At 43.9% G+C, this 13,575-nt stretch overlaps 1 protein-coding gene across 4 annotated transcripts in view; it reads right to left on the bottom strand.

The window, feature by feature from the left end:
- Window positions 1-13,575, bottom strand: part of STAU2 (staufen double-stranded RNA binding protein 2) — a 175,353-nt gene extending 161,778 nt beyond the window's left edge. For 3 of the 4 annotated variants that reach the window (XM_082308942.1, XM_082308944.1, XM_082308945.1), the window contains exon 1: window positions 13,506-13,575. The gene's annotated coding sequence lies outside the window, so the exon portion shown is untranslated. Of the gene's footprint in view, window positions 1-8,944; window positions 9,415-13,505 lie in introns of those variants that run through there. The other variant, XM_082308943.1, reaches the window with a different exon arrangement.

Raw genomic sequence — 13,575 nt, 5'->3', positions numbered from 1 at the left:
TCACACCGTTCCACACAAAACCCACGATCTCATCCCTGACAATTCCATCTTCAGAAACCTGTGGCCTGTATTTTTTTTTTTTACAGTGCCTTACACTGGAGAATCTTAATTTCCGTGGAAATTAGCCAGTAGCTATGTCCAGATGAACAACTAAGTAATACATGACAGCAAGTGACGTTAGGCTTTAAAAGCATTTTACTTTCCTGAAGTATAAGGCGGGGGGCGGGCAGAATCACTAACTCTTTTATTTTGGTTATTTTGTTAAAATAATTTACAACCAAAGACAAAAATGTACACAAAAAGGAAGGTGAATTGACACGGAATATTAGGGACTGATACTCAAAATCCAAGGAGATGCAAAGCTTGATTACAAAAAGGGTCCCCTACTTGCTCAGAGCTAAACCCAGCCCCTGAGGACTGACTAAATGCTACACTTTCTTACAAGCAGCCTCCTTTGCTCTTGGACTGGAGCAGAAGAGCATTGCAGATAAACCCCCGGGGAAGGCAAGGCAGGGCCAGGCAGCTGCAGCGAATGCCAGGTCAGAACATTAAATCCCATCACACTTTCAGAAAACACAGAAGTTGTTTTTGTAAGGATATTATCATCCACAGAGGAATATCCTTTGCAAACTCCCATATACGATCAGTAAGCAGCTTTCTGAGGAGAGGCAGGAAGGTATTTTTGGAAAAAAAAAAATAAGTAGGAAATTGACTAGATTAAAAATCTGCCCTCATAACCATTTTTAGCCGGTTCTTCAAACAGCAGTCAGCTCAACTTCTCTTTTGAATTACTACACAGGACAAGCAGATTAAAACAGAACAAAACAAAAAAAGGACTTAAGACTCAGAATACGGAGCTAGAAATTGCTTCATCTCCCAGGCTTCTTTCATCATGAAACTATATCGGTTCCCTAATCTCCAATACTATATTGATCCAAGATGCTACATGAAGCACAAGTCTCTAAATCAATAACCAGATTACCGTTACTTGGGAATACATATTATTTACATTTGTCACCGATTCAATCCTTCTCTAATGACTCTCTTTACAATAGCTTTGTGTAATTTTGAAAAGAAAGGAAAATTTCCAAACAAAACCAGACCAGACAAATAAGGTAACTAATTATGGAATCAAAGACTAAAAACTAAGATCTTCTCATTCAACAAAATGGGCAAAGGGGGGGATTTTTGTTGCCATTTAATTATCATGTGTTAGCAAGGGGGCTAGAACGGAAAAGGCTTATCTTGCAATCGAGGTAAGATTCACACAACTTGAAATACATAGTATATGTCACAGAGCAAACAAATATAATAAGCAACTGTTTTGGATGTAGTAAGTTACTTAAGCCACTACAGCAAAAGACAAGTAACTAATATGAAAAACCTGTGATCTATAAGGCCATCTACATGCACAGTGTATCTCACACCACAACACCATACCGTATGGCGCTGCTGTACAGTGAGATATGAGGATTCAGGTAAGTATTAAAGACATCTATAATTTAGGTTTCCCAATATAAGCAAGGTGTCTAAGGACAATATAAGCAAGGATTCAAAGGAAATACAGTATGGAACTCAGTAGTCCACCCATGGTTCACCAGTGCCATTTGAGATGTCCTAAGATACCACATCTGGATACCTGCATATTCCATCAGCTCTGCCTTCAACAAGCACAAGTCCTCTCCCAGAAGACCCATGCCACAGCTGACACTGCACGTGGCAGATGGTTCAGATAAACCCCGACATGAAAAGGCAAGGAAATGGCAATAATATCTGTGTTTAAACAAATGTGTTACACCACTAGTCAATACAGCCAGCGGATTCAGGAAGTTATTCAAGGTGATCAAAAAGCAGGCTTCTAATTTAGGATTAGCTAAAACACTCAGCTGAGTGGCAGCTGAAGAGTAGACAGGATAACTTAGTGTCTCAAACTGCACTAGATGTCAAAATACAGGCAACTGAAGCCTACTCAAAGTTTACTGCCAAACCTGTCTCCGACAAATAAGCAATCATGGACCTTATTAAAACTAACAGACACAATTACAGAAGCAAATAAACTCCCTTGCAGGGAGGTTCCCCACCTAGTATATTTGCCTAAGATGGGTCTTTTTGTAAGGAATGATGGAAAACGCAGAGGTTAGGGCACTGACTGTAATTGTGAACATTTGCATGTGCAAGAGCCTAAAAATTTGTAACAAGAGAAACTTAACAGAAATTGGAGCATATTGACAGGCAGGAATGCAACTCTTCCCTTGCCTCCCTGGCAACAGCAAGGCTGACATGAAAAAGCTGAGAAAGGAGCAACTCAGGCCACAGTGTATCTTACTGCATACAGCAAAACTGAACAACCCCAACCTGTACACATGGCTAATTTTCTCTTCTAACAGGGAAATGATAGTCAGGTCCTGTGTATACTGGACAGCCACTTGAATTCTCAAGTGGAGGCTTCACAGGCAGACATGAAACAGAGATCCTGAGTAGAGAAACTATTAATATTAATCTTGAACCACGATGGTAAAAAAGGATTGTTATTCTCACTAAACCACCTCACTGATACCAAAGATCACCGAAGCAAAGGCTGAAACAATACAAAAAACCCAAGCATTCGGAAATCCCTTGGAGAAGGCAGTCTGCAACCAGAGCAAACATTTCATGGGGACAGCTGCTTGGCATCAGGGAAGTTCAGGAAGCTTAATTACAAAACTCCCATTTGAAATGACAAGGGATATCAATCAGATTATCAACTCGAAGATTTCAATGCCAGAAAAAAACTAAAAGGTAAGGAAAGTCAATCTGTTGCATCAGAAACTGAGCCAGGTGGGCATCTCAATGCTTTTCAACCTGTTTATAACCCAAAGGTCAACGGGGAAAGATTAGGCTGTTTCATATAAATGTCCACTACTTTACAAAGATAAACTCATCACAAAGTTTGTCTCATTTTATTGTTGCTGTCCAGAAAACAGAGAAGATGATCAAAAAGCCATGGAAATTTCCAACAGCCAATATGAGCTGACCCAATTCTCACGCTGCCACAAAATTTATGCCCAGAAAAGACACTGAATCAACAGAATATTGCTTCAGACACAGCCATCAGTTTGACCCAGCCAGGATACCCTGAATTATTACAGAGAAGAAAATGTGAAACTCCTCCATGAAACAGCAAGGTGATCATCAGAGCTTTTTTTGTGGAAGGCCTTCCATATCCAAAATCCATCATGGTTTGAAGTATATCCAAAAAACTAGCCTATACAGTCTTGCAGATCAGAGGCAGGACATCACACAGAGTCCCCGACACTAGAGGGTAATATCCTTCTTTGTATTCATCTACTGCAACTGGGAGCAACCACTAATCCAAAGGACAAAAGCTGGCTGCCCAGTATTGTAATTCCTTAAAGCTCTTCCTTACCATGACTGTAAACTACCTATGACTTCTTGAAAACTGAAAACTTGTATCTCCCCAGACACTCTGCGATAGACAGTCACATCCGAAAAGATGACCTCACCTGGTTGCACAATCCTTGGAGAAGGGAGAGCTGGACAATTGAGAGACTCTAGGCAACACTGACACAAATTAAGCTGAATTTTCAGGGATACCTCAAAATTTACCCACACAAAACCTATCAGAAAGGTTCAAGGAGACAACTAATCAATTTAGTGATTCCAGAAATTGTGAACACAGAAGATGAGATTAGAAAAATGTGGAATGAATTACTGAAAATATTTTTTTTTTTTTACTTTCTGGGATAAGTCATTCAAGTGCAACCATTTAAATATGCCCCTGAGACTCAAAGGGTTATACAGAAATGGTTATTGGCTAACATCATATACAGAGGTCATCACACCATCTTACTGCAGATGATGGGCAGGTAAACCACATTCGCCTTAGGTTAAACAAAAATGAGTTACTAAGCTTTTTCATGAAGAAAAATAGCTGAAAAGAAGGGAAGCCTAAGCCACTAGTTTAACAATCAATCATCAGCTTAAAACTGCAGAAGAGGATTAAGTAAATGAAAAAAACATGACTCAGACTTAACACACTGCCGCTACAGACTCGTTTGCATCAAAGCTGTAATTGTTTTCTTATTTGTGATATTGGAGTCTTATCAGAGCTCCTTCCAAGAGTCCAGTTTCTTATTTAGTTAATATTTTTAAATTTCTCTCATACATATTTCTAAAAGCTGTATTTTTTTTCAATTTGTGCTAGCAACTAGTAGTTATATTCCTAACATCTCAAATAAGCTTTGACTGACTGTAAATTACAAAATACTCTTATTCTAAGTAAAACATCCCTCCAACTGTTATTTTGTTCTGAAGCAGGCAAAAGTTGCTTCTTGACTCAAAGTTTATTCCTTAACTAGAAATGGCGTATTATTAATGGAATTCAGAAAATTATCTCGGTTTTCTTTGACTGCCTGTGACAAACTACTTCTCAAGATCATCTCAAGTAAGAAAGCTTAGTGAAGTAGCAGAAACACACCTTTTTCTTTGCAAAAAGTTACAGCTCTTGCTACTAGCCCTCCTCACACCGTAATCATTCCCCCATCATTAACAGCTACAAGATCCTCAGAGAAGGAGGTTTCAGTGGACAAAGCGGTGGGTGTTGTGCTCTGTTGTTAGAAGCAGATACAATTCTGGTTTGTGTGCCTTTTTTTGTTCTTCACAAGTGTATTTAAACAAAAACAGTATTTCACAGCTAGAGTGATTAATGCCCACCTTGAAGTCTCATACAGCTTCCAAGAAGTTGCAGCTCCTAGAGGCAGCTGGCGTCAAATTGCCATCTCCTGTTCATGAATCACTCCTGGAGCTCCCTCTTATCTCAGGTCTCCCATAGACACGTTTTGCGATGCTTGGATATAAGATAATTTCAACATACAGCTCATGAGAGCTCACTGAGGGACAGAATGGGACCTCTGCTCATAGGCATAGAGTACCTTGTCAGGTCAGGAGTTCTGCAATGCGTTCAAAGAGCCTCCTGCCTATTTTAAGTGCAGCTATCCTCAGTCAATGATTAAAGGTAAAATAATTACCGAGTATTGGATTGGGTGTACCAAGTTCTCTGACTGAAGAAAAGCACAAAAATATAAGTTTTCAACTGGAGAAAATTAACAGTTTAGAGATGCTATGCTTGGGGGCAAGGTCATAAACTGTTGCAAAACTGATGACACAAGCCCAGCTCGACAAGAATGAAAACAAAGAGTCCAAAAATTAAGGAAGCGGACAGATCATATGTAGCCAGTGGTGATCTGAGGCTACTAACATTGGACTCCAGCAAACAAGATGGGAAGAGATGCACCTGGAAGAGTGTAAGAGAAAGCCAAAGGGAACAGAGCTAACCGATCCAGCCACACGCAGCAAGCAGCTATCGATGCAGACTCCTCAAGCATCCTGAGAATGAAAAGAATCATCAACAATTCAGCAAAGTACACAAGGACAGCAGTCGCTTATTGATTCCTTGTAGCAAAGCCATGCTTTGGACAGAAATTATGAAGTTGTGCGATGAAACATAGTGAAATAAATTATTTATCTTTGGAAGAAACTACAGATTATAGAAGAAAGATTTTGACAATCTGGGAAGAGGGAAAAATCCTAGTGGCATACTTACAGAACCTTTCAGAGTTAGCAAAGGCAGAAAACACTGAAGAAAAACTGTTGGATATATGATCAGTGCTAAACATCAGCTAAACATTATAAACTTGCTGCACATTGAGCACACATTCTGCTGCAGCACAGAGACTACACGCATCTGGCAGGATGGCAAAAGGTTAATCTCTGGAGTTGAATCAGTGAGGAGGATACTAAACTAACAACCAACAACAGAAAAGACGAGTGCTGGTAAAGAGATTTGGTTCAAATTGAGCACACCGTGAATGCACAGAACCAGCATGACAAAACCAGACTTTTTGCTCCAACTCCTTATGTACTAGTATTTAGGAGTACCAAGTAAGATATACCATAAGCTAGCAAATAAGAGCTCTCCATCCATATAGCTGATGATTCCAAATAACTTGTTTCCCCAGACCAAAGGAAGTTATAAGCATAACTACTACAGGAAAACATGTAAACAAACTGTGAATTAAAATTTGGAATTCTTTCAAGTATTTTTACACAAATAAAGAGTTGGAAATAAAACAATGGACAACTCTGGCTAAACGTGTAACCTGATTCAGTGGTAACATGAAATGATTCAAAATAAAAGGAAACAGCACCTAGAAGTGAGTGAAAGTGAAAAAGAAGTTTGCATATATGAGAAATTACAACACTGTTTGCAAGAGCATAGGCTCACGACTACCTGGAGACAGAATGGATGGACGGATGATGCTCTGAGCTGCCCTTTAAAGGAATGTCTTTCTCACCACTTGCTGTACTTTCAGGACTCCAGGGCCATTAGCTTCAGCAGGGTAAAGTTAGCTTTTGTGACTTTGGAATCATCCTAAACCGGAGTGAAAGAACAAACTTGCTTTTGAACTTGCAGGGAGCTAATGATTCTGTTCACTACTGAGTTAAGACTCCTGTCCCTTACCTTCAAAATCAAAATCAAATAAACAAAAAGCACTTCCAAAGGGAAGAAGGACCCCGTTTTCTAGGATCTCCAACAGAACACGCATTATTTGGCTACGTATATACGCTTAACACAGTCTCATCTGCAAAAAAGGATGCTCCTCGCTGACAAAGGGAAGGAGTGCTCTCAGCCCAAAGGCCATTCAACATCTAGGCTGTGATGACACGCAGCAGAAGTTTAGGTAGAAGTGCAGACCTCAGGGCTGTGGAGCAGAGGTTTGCAATCCAGCGCAATAGCAAAGACACACACATTTGAAAAGCAGAGTCAGCCCTGGGACTAGAACTGCCTCGGCTAACCCTGTTCACCTGCAGTGCTCTGTCCTGCCCTATCTTGGGGATATATTAGGTATATTAGTTTGATAGTAACTATGTCTCCCTTGCTCCTGTCAGCTATGAGGTGCCTGAGCAAAGGTAAACAGTACCAGGCAGTATTTGCAATGATAGCAAATAAAACTGCTGCTTTTTTGGTGCTAATGTCAAAATTCCTAGTAAGCACAGAGTTGGCTTAAAAGCCTTGAAAAGGTTCAAAGTACTACCATGACCAAAAAAAAAAAAAAATTCAGATCCAGAATGGGTAAGGTGCTGCTTGCATCTCTCTTAAAATACTTGAAGTATGGTATTAAAGCTATGGTATTAAAGATCCGCTTCACCAGCTACAGCAGCAGTTTGCTCTCATGCCCACCTGTAATGAAGGTGAATGTTGCAAAGTATCAAGGGGCTCTGAGTGCCATAGGCTTTGAAGAGAACCAGAAAAAGAGAGACAAAGTTTTATGTATAGTTTAATGGTCACATGAAAAAGGGCCTCCAAAGCCACCTCCTCTGGTGAGCTGCCACTGACAGTAATTTGTGGAACAGCCAGTTTCAGAAAAGCCCTGCAATATAACAGCTAAAGAAAAGTGCTATATTAATTCTTCTCCTGGGACCTAGCAAACACCTACGGTTGCCTGCAAGTCCACATCCAGAATGTCCTCATGAATGACAACTCCATCATGGAAATGGGATCCAGTCCTGGCATCTTCAGTGACTTTTCACGTGTTTAAGGCTCTAAGTGATAAACACCAGCCAGCAGAAGAGGGGTGCAGAAAAGATGATGCGGATCCTTCTCCCTTCTGAAGAGGTCAAATCCCATACCTAACCCTGTGGACTCAGCTAAGAGAGAATGTTGAGAAACATCTCTGAGAAACCAGAATGAGCTTTACCTGCCTCCTGATCCAGAACAAGCTTCTCATCCCCTTTCATGAAGGGCAGACAGCCTTAGCTGCTGTGCAGAAGCTGAGAAGACCCTTTTTCATACAAGACTAGTAAGTGTGTTGCACTGAATTATAAGAGGGACAGAAGGGTTTTCAAGAAAATCCCTCTGGAGTCATTCATTAAGATTCCCAGGCCTTAAACAGGTACAAAAGGAATGTCTCTCAGGTGTATACTCTTAAGCAAAATACCCACTGGCAATGTCCACTTGAGGGACAGATGGAACACAGTTCGAAGCAGGCAGGTTTAAGTACTCTCAGATACATAAGACTGGACCAAAAGGCAGAGAGAAAACATTTCCCATAGTCTGGAAAGAAAAAAGCCCTGCAACCTAGTATCCAGGACTGAAGAAGGATCAGAAGGGGGGGTGGAATTAAAACAAAACAAACCAAAAAACCCACATGACTTTTTAACAGGAAATTTAGATTATTTCTTGTTCTTATCTCGATAACAAAGCCAAAACTCCTACAGACTTTGTTATTTCATTTCTTTATTTGTACCAGTACAACTGGATACGCTACAAATTGACCCAACATTGCTCTGTATCAGCTCTGCACTTTCACCTTGGGAACAGTGTATCTTGATTTCTTCCCGTCAAAATGTATCAGTCGTATGGATGTGTCCTCTGGGTGACAAGAAAGAAGGTCTCTGTCACTTACAGCCAGTTACTTATCCAGACAACTTCAGTTACTGACATTAATCTGCATGTTTAGTGTACTGAAATTTCCTTATATTTGTATAACACTACTTTTTTAACTGGGTTTATTGTATAAGAAACTGGAAACTACAGATACGTAACAGCTGCCAAAAAAAAAGAAACTAAGAATAGCAATAGCAATAAAAATTAGGTTCCTCGTCTCTTAAAGAACTCTTCTTGTTCCAACAGGTGACCATTTCCATTGCAAGAAACTTCTGGTCTCCTATGCTTAAAAATGTTTCCTTCAGCCTGGAGGCAAACAGCCTCCTCAAAGCTGGCAAGCGGCAAAACTGGAAGCGTGACCACTGGTGGTACGATCCTTTGGAAGTTTTCAGAAGACGAGACTGTAAACATACCCTTCGAGCATGTGGTATTATGGTAAACATCTTAGTAAGCTGTCTTTTCCCAGAAACTAAGGATAGCAGATTAACCCATACTCACCATAATACTTAGCCGCTGGCTATCACCAGGGTCGTCCACAAACACCAACGGGAATCTATGCTCAAACACTGATTTCTAATTAGGCTAAAAAGAGGCCTCCCCCCCCATCATTTTAATGGTGACTAAATTAGAAGATTATGGGGATACAGAAATATACTGATGTCACAAAATTAAATAATTTAATATGCAAAAAAGTGTTATTTACCAGGAAAAAAAAAATAAATTTCATAGTTTGATTTTATTTGGTTAAGTATCAATAAATTTGTAACATACTAGTGATGTACTATACAGAAGTGTACTTGACTAAAGCAAAAAAAAACATGTGGTACGACACAGGTGAGCACACTGTGACCCTGGAGTACAGATTTCACTACTGGGAAACTTTCCAAATACTACCAGCTTAAAAAAACCCAAACAACACAAAACAGTTCTGTTGAGATGAAGTACGAACAAACTAGCAGCTAGAGACACACATGTGACTTTAGTATTACACTACCACAGATGGTTTTTCAGAATTCATTTTTAGATTAGGAGTTGTGACAAGCAATTTTTTTTATTCTAAATAGTTTCCAGAACAACGCCTGACAAGACATCTCTCAGATTTTTACTGAACTCTTGATCTTTTAATGCAAACATACTTTGGATAATGCTGATCACGGCTAGTCGCTGACAATGAGCAGACCCCCTAAATGCAGAGCCCTAGACTTTTTATTTTTATATATGTATATTTATATATATTTTTTATATATATATATTTATATATTATATTTATATATATATAAATGTTATACATGGATTCCATTTCCTCTCTTCCAGGAGTCTGTCATGTGCTCCCACCAACTCTATTCCCTCCTTGCACCATAAGTCCTCTCCTCCCTGAGCAAACCTGCCAGCCCCATTCCCTGGCCTGCCTTCGCAGCACTCCAGCCTCATGCTCCATATGCCCCTCAACCAAATGGAAACCCCTGCCTTATCCTTCTGACCTGCTGGTTTCAGAGACCGCGTATATGGTACCCGTCAGCAAAGAGTAAGCAGGTGAAAGCGGGCTGGCGGGGTGAGAGCCCCAGGCAGGGCCTCCGGCAGCTCGACTCTTACATGGGTGTATTCACAAGCATTCACGTGGTGAAACGAGCAACAGAAACAGCCGAGAAGCGTGAAGACAGAAAGGGGTAGCAGAGATTCCTGGTTTCCCATGTGGATTTTGACATCAGTACCCATAGCAGCTATAAAAGAGCCATTCTCTGCCTTTGTTTCTCTTCCTCTTTTTGGAAGAGAGAGAAAATTGAAGAATTATTGTGAAAAATACAGTCTATGTGTGACCCAAAGATTAGAAATGCAAAATAATTGGTTCTGGCAAAAGACAGGCCTAACTCCTATCTTACAGATCTTGCTGTTGCTAACAGGAAATCAATGTGAGAAGGAAAAGTGAAGCTTTGGTGGCTTATTAACAGGAGTTACATTGTTACAGTTATCCCAAAAAGATGCAGGGTTAGGTCCTTCCCCACCACATCAGTGTGACCCATGTGAAGAAGCAGATACTTGACTCTCCAATGGGAGAAAATCTGTGCACGTGTATACAAGTATTCATGAAGTATACACCAAAAAAAATGGCACTAAAACCTGCACACTTTCTAAGGCCTGCTCTCCAATGGTATGATATTACAAGAAGATGTATTTTGGGCTGAAGGACTGGACATAATTGATGAGGGTTTTTTCCGTCTTTTTGAAGACTGACAAATCAATAGCCACGTATTTTGGGCAGGTCAAAACAAACTGCCTAGATAGAGCATGACAGGTGCAGCTTTCCTAATAGTTGGAGAAGCAGTCTTGGAATCAGAGAATCTGCTTCACTACAGCCTGTTGCCTAACCTTCCCAAGGTCACTTTTCATGACACTTTACGAATAAAACACATAGTATTTGATTCACTTCCCACATTCACACCAGTGTAAACCAGGATTTCAGTGGAGTTATGTTTATAAACCTGTGTAGGAAAATCAAGCCTGGTATTTGCACCCAAAGAAGGAGCTGATTGTGTTAAGTGCTTTTTTAAACTTGGTCAAGTCAAAGATGGGGATAAAGTTTTTAGTAGGGTCTGTTGCGATAGGACAAGGAGTAATGGTTTTAAACTAAAAGAGGGTATATTTAGACCAGATATAAGGAAGAAACTTCTACAATGAGGGTGGTGAAACATTGGAACAGGTTACCCAGAGAGGTGGTAGATGCCCCAAGGTCAGGCTGGACGGGGCTCTGAGCAACCTGATCTAGTTGAAGATGTCTCTGCTCATTGCAGAGGGGTTGGACTAGATGACCTTTAGAGGTCCCTTCCAACCCAAACTATTCTATGATTCTATGATTAAAACACCTCTGATCAGGTTTTCCTGCAAGTAAAATTAGGAAGTTCCTTTACAAACTACTTTCACAATTCAGGATGTAAGATTGTTCAAATTTATTATTATTTTGACATAATTCTTGGGGGACAAGGTAGCTTAAGCTGGCAACAAGATATATAAAGACTTTGGCCTCCAGACTACAGCCTGAACTGAACCCAAGCTGGATGACTTCTGCTAAAGCTGAGCAACGTCGCTGAAAAGTTCCCTGCAAAGCAAAGAAAATCTGAACTGCCCTTTCCCCTCAAAAACTATGAACAAGCAGGCAGTCTCAATCCTGTTCCTAGTTGTCAGCAATAGGAATCTTAGCAAAGACAGGCAAGAGCAGAAATCTCTCTCTCCAGGAGTTTTTCTAGGGCAAAGCTAAGATCAGTGGCTGGAAATCAGTACTGGAAATCTTACACTGCTGCTGGCTTTCTAGAAAAAAGATTTCATTCAGAAACCTGTCAGCCTGGCACTGTTTATAGGCAGCAATGTCAAAACAAAACCTGTACAGAACCTCCCTGTATTTAGTAAATGGCTTAGATACATTATTATACTGGTGTAGACTGCTAACCTGGAATTACCACACAGCTCAGGAAGACCTTATTCCTGCACAGCTTGATGCCACTAGTAACATAAGCAAGATACAGCAATATATGCTCGCTTACAGAAGCGCAGTGCAACTACACCTAGTTACACTGGAGCATAGTCTTACTTGTGCCTTGCAACGCCATGGTTATTCACGCACGTTCCCCATTACTGTTCAAGATGGTGTTTCACACAAAGAGAGGGGCTACAACAGCAACACTTCATCTACTCTTTTGTATAACGTAAACTTTTTTTTAGTACCATGGCAGTTGCACGGGGAGCATTCCAAGCACAGCCCAAGAAGCTTACATCTTGGTATCCACAGAAACCGCTTGCTGGTTGTAAGGCAACACCAGGCAGATGCACTGTGGGGAAATTTTTTGCTTGGGTATCACTGGCTTGGCGGGTGGGACCCTGAGCGCTACAAGGCAAACAGCTCCGCTGCGGGGTTCGCCCTCCCAGCGCGCCCCAAGCAGCCCACGCTGCCCCAGGAGGGCATGGCTGTGGCTTCCAGGCCTGCCTGCGATCGAGACAAACTTTCTCCCACCAGAGAGACCTGAACACCGGGAAAATGCCGCCCGCCGCCCCAGCGGCCTGGGCTAGGCCGTTTAACGGCAGTGCCCCCCTGGGTCCCAGCCCCACCTCCGTGACAGCCCTGGAGCCCTCCTGCCGGGCCAAGGCCAGCAAACCGCCCCACTGCCCACCGCTTCGTGGAGGAGACGCCGACATCCATTTTGGGAGCGGGAGAGCCCAGTCCTGCTGGCAAAGTTTCGGGCCCTGTCCGAAGTTTGGGGGCAGCGCGAGACCGGCAAAGCGGGGGCGATTAACACGACGTGGAAGCAGGCGGCGGCCGAGCCGCGGGGTCGGCGCCGCTGAGCGGGCGAGGAATGCCCGGCGCCCCTCGCCCCGCCGGCGGCGAGCTGCCACCCAGCGCCCCCGAGGCCGCGCACCTCCACCCGGTGAGGGCGGGCCGGGCCGGGGCGGGCCGGGCCGGGCCGAAGGACGGGGGGCAAGTTCGGGTCGCGCCCAACTACTTCCCGAGGTCTGAGGCAGGGCAGGCCCGGCGCCGTCCCCGCCGAGCCCGGCGCCGCCGCACGGCCCGGCCCGGCCCGGCCCGGCCGGCCGCGGCCCGGCCTTGGCGCAACGGCCGCCGCCAGCAGCCGGACTCGGTGCCGGGGGGAGCAGTGGCGGGGGCTCCTCCGCGGCCCGCGGAGGCGGCGGCGCCGGGGCGGCCCACCTGTGCCCCCGCCCGCCCCCAGCCACCCGCTGAGGGGCGGAGGAGGCGGGCGGGGGCCCCGGGGCGGATGGCGGGGTTGGTGCCTCCTCCACCGCCGCCCCCCGCCGGAGCGGAGCGGAGCGGGCCGGCAGCGCCGTGGCGCAGAAGTGCCTGCCCGGCCCCGGGGAGGTGGGGGGCACCGAGGGGCCGGCGGAGCCCTCGCCCCGGCGGCAGGAAGGGGGAAACGGGACGGGGACTCGGACATCATGGCTGAAGCAGCCCTCCCCCCCCCCCCCGCCTCCGGCTTGGCCCGGCGCGGCTTCCCCCCGTCCCACGGCCTCCCCGCCCGGCGGCGGGGCGCCGGGCCGCCCCCGCGGGCCCGGTTACCTGCTTCCCGGGGACACACTTTGGAGACGCCTCCAACATCGGCAAACACTAAAGAGAACTGACCCCGCCG

The sequence above is a fragment of the Platalea leucorodia genome, assembly GCF_965183815.1.
Source record: "Platalea leucorodia genome assembly, chromosome: 1".
In the NCBI taxonomy this organism is placed as follows: domain Eukaryota; kingdom Metazoa; phylum Chordata; class Aves; order Pelecaniformes; family Threskiornithidae; genus Platalea; species Platalea leucorodia.
The sequence above is the reverse complement of the archived record's forward strand: the minus strand, read 5'-3'. Positions and strand labels throughout refer to the sequence as shown.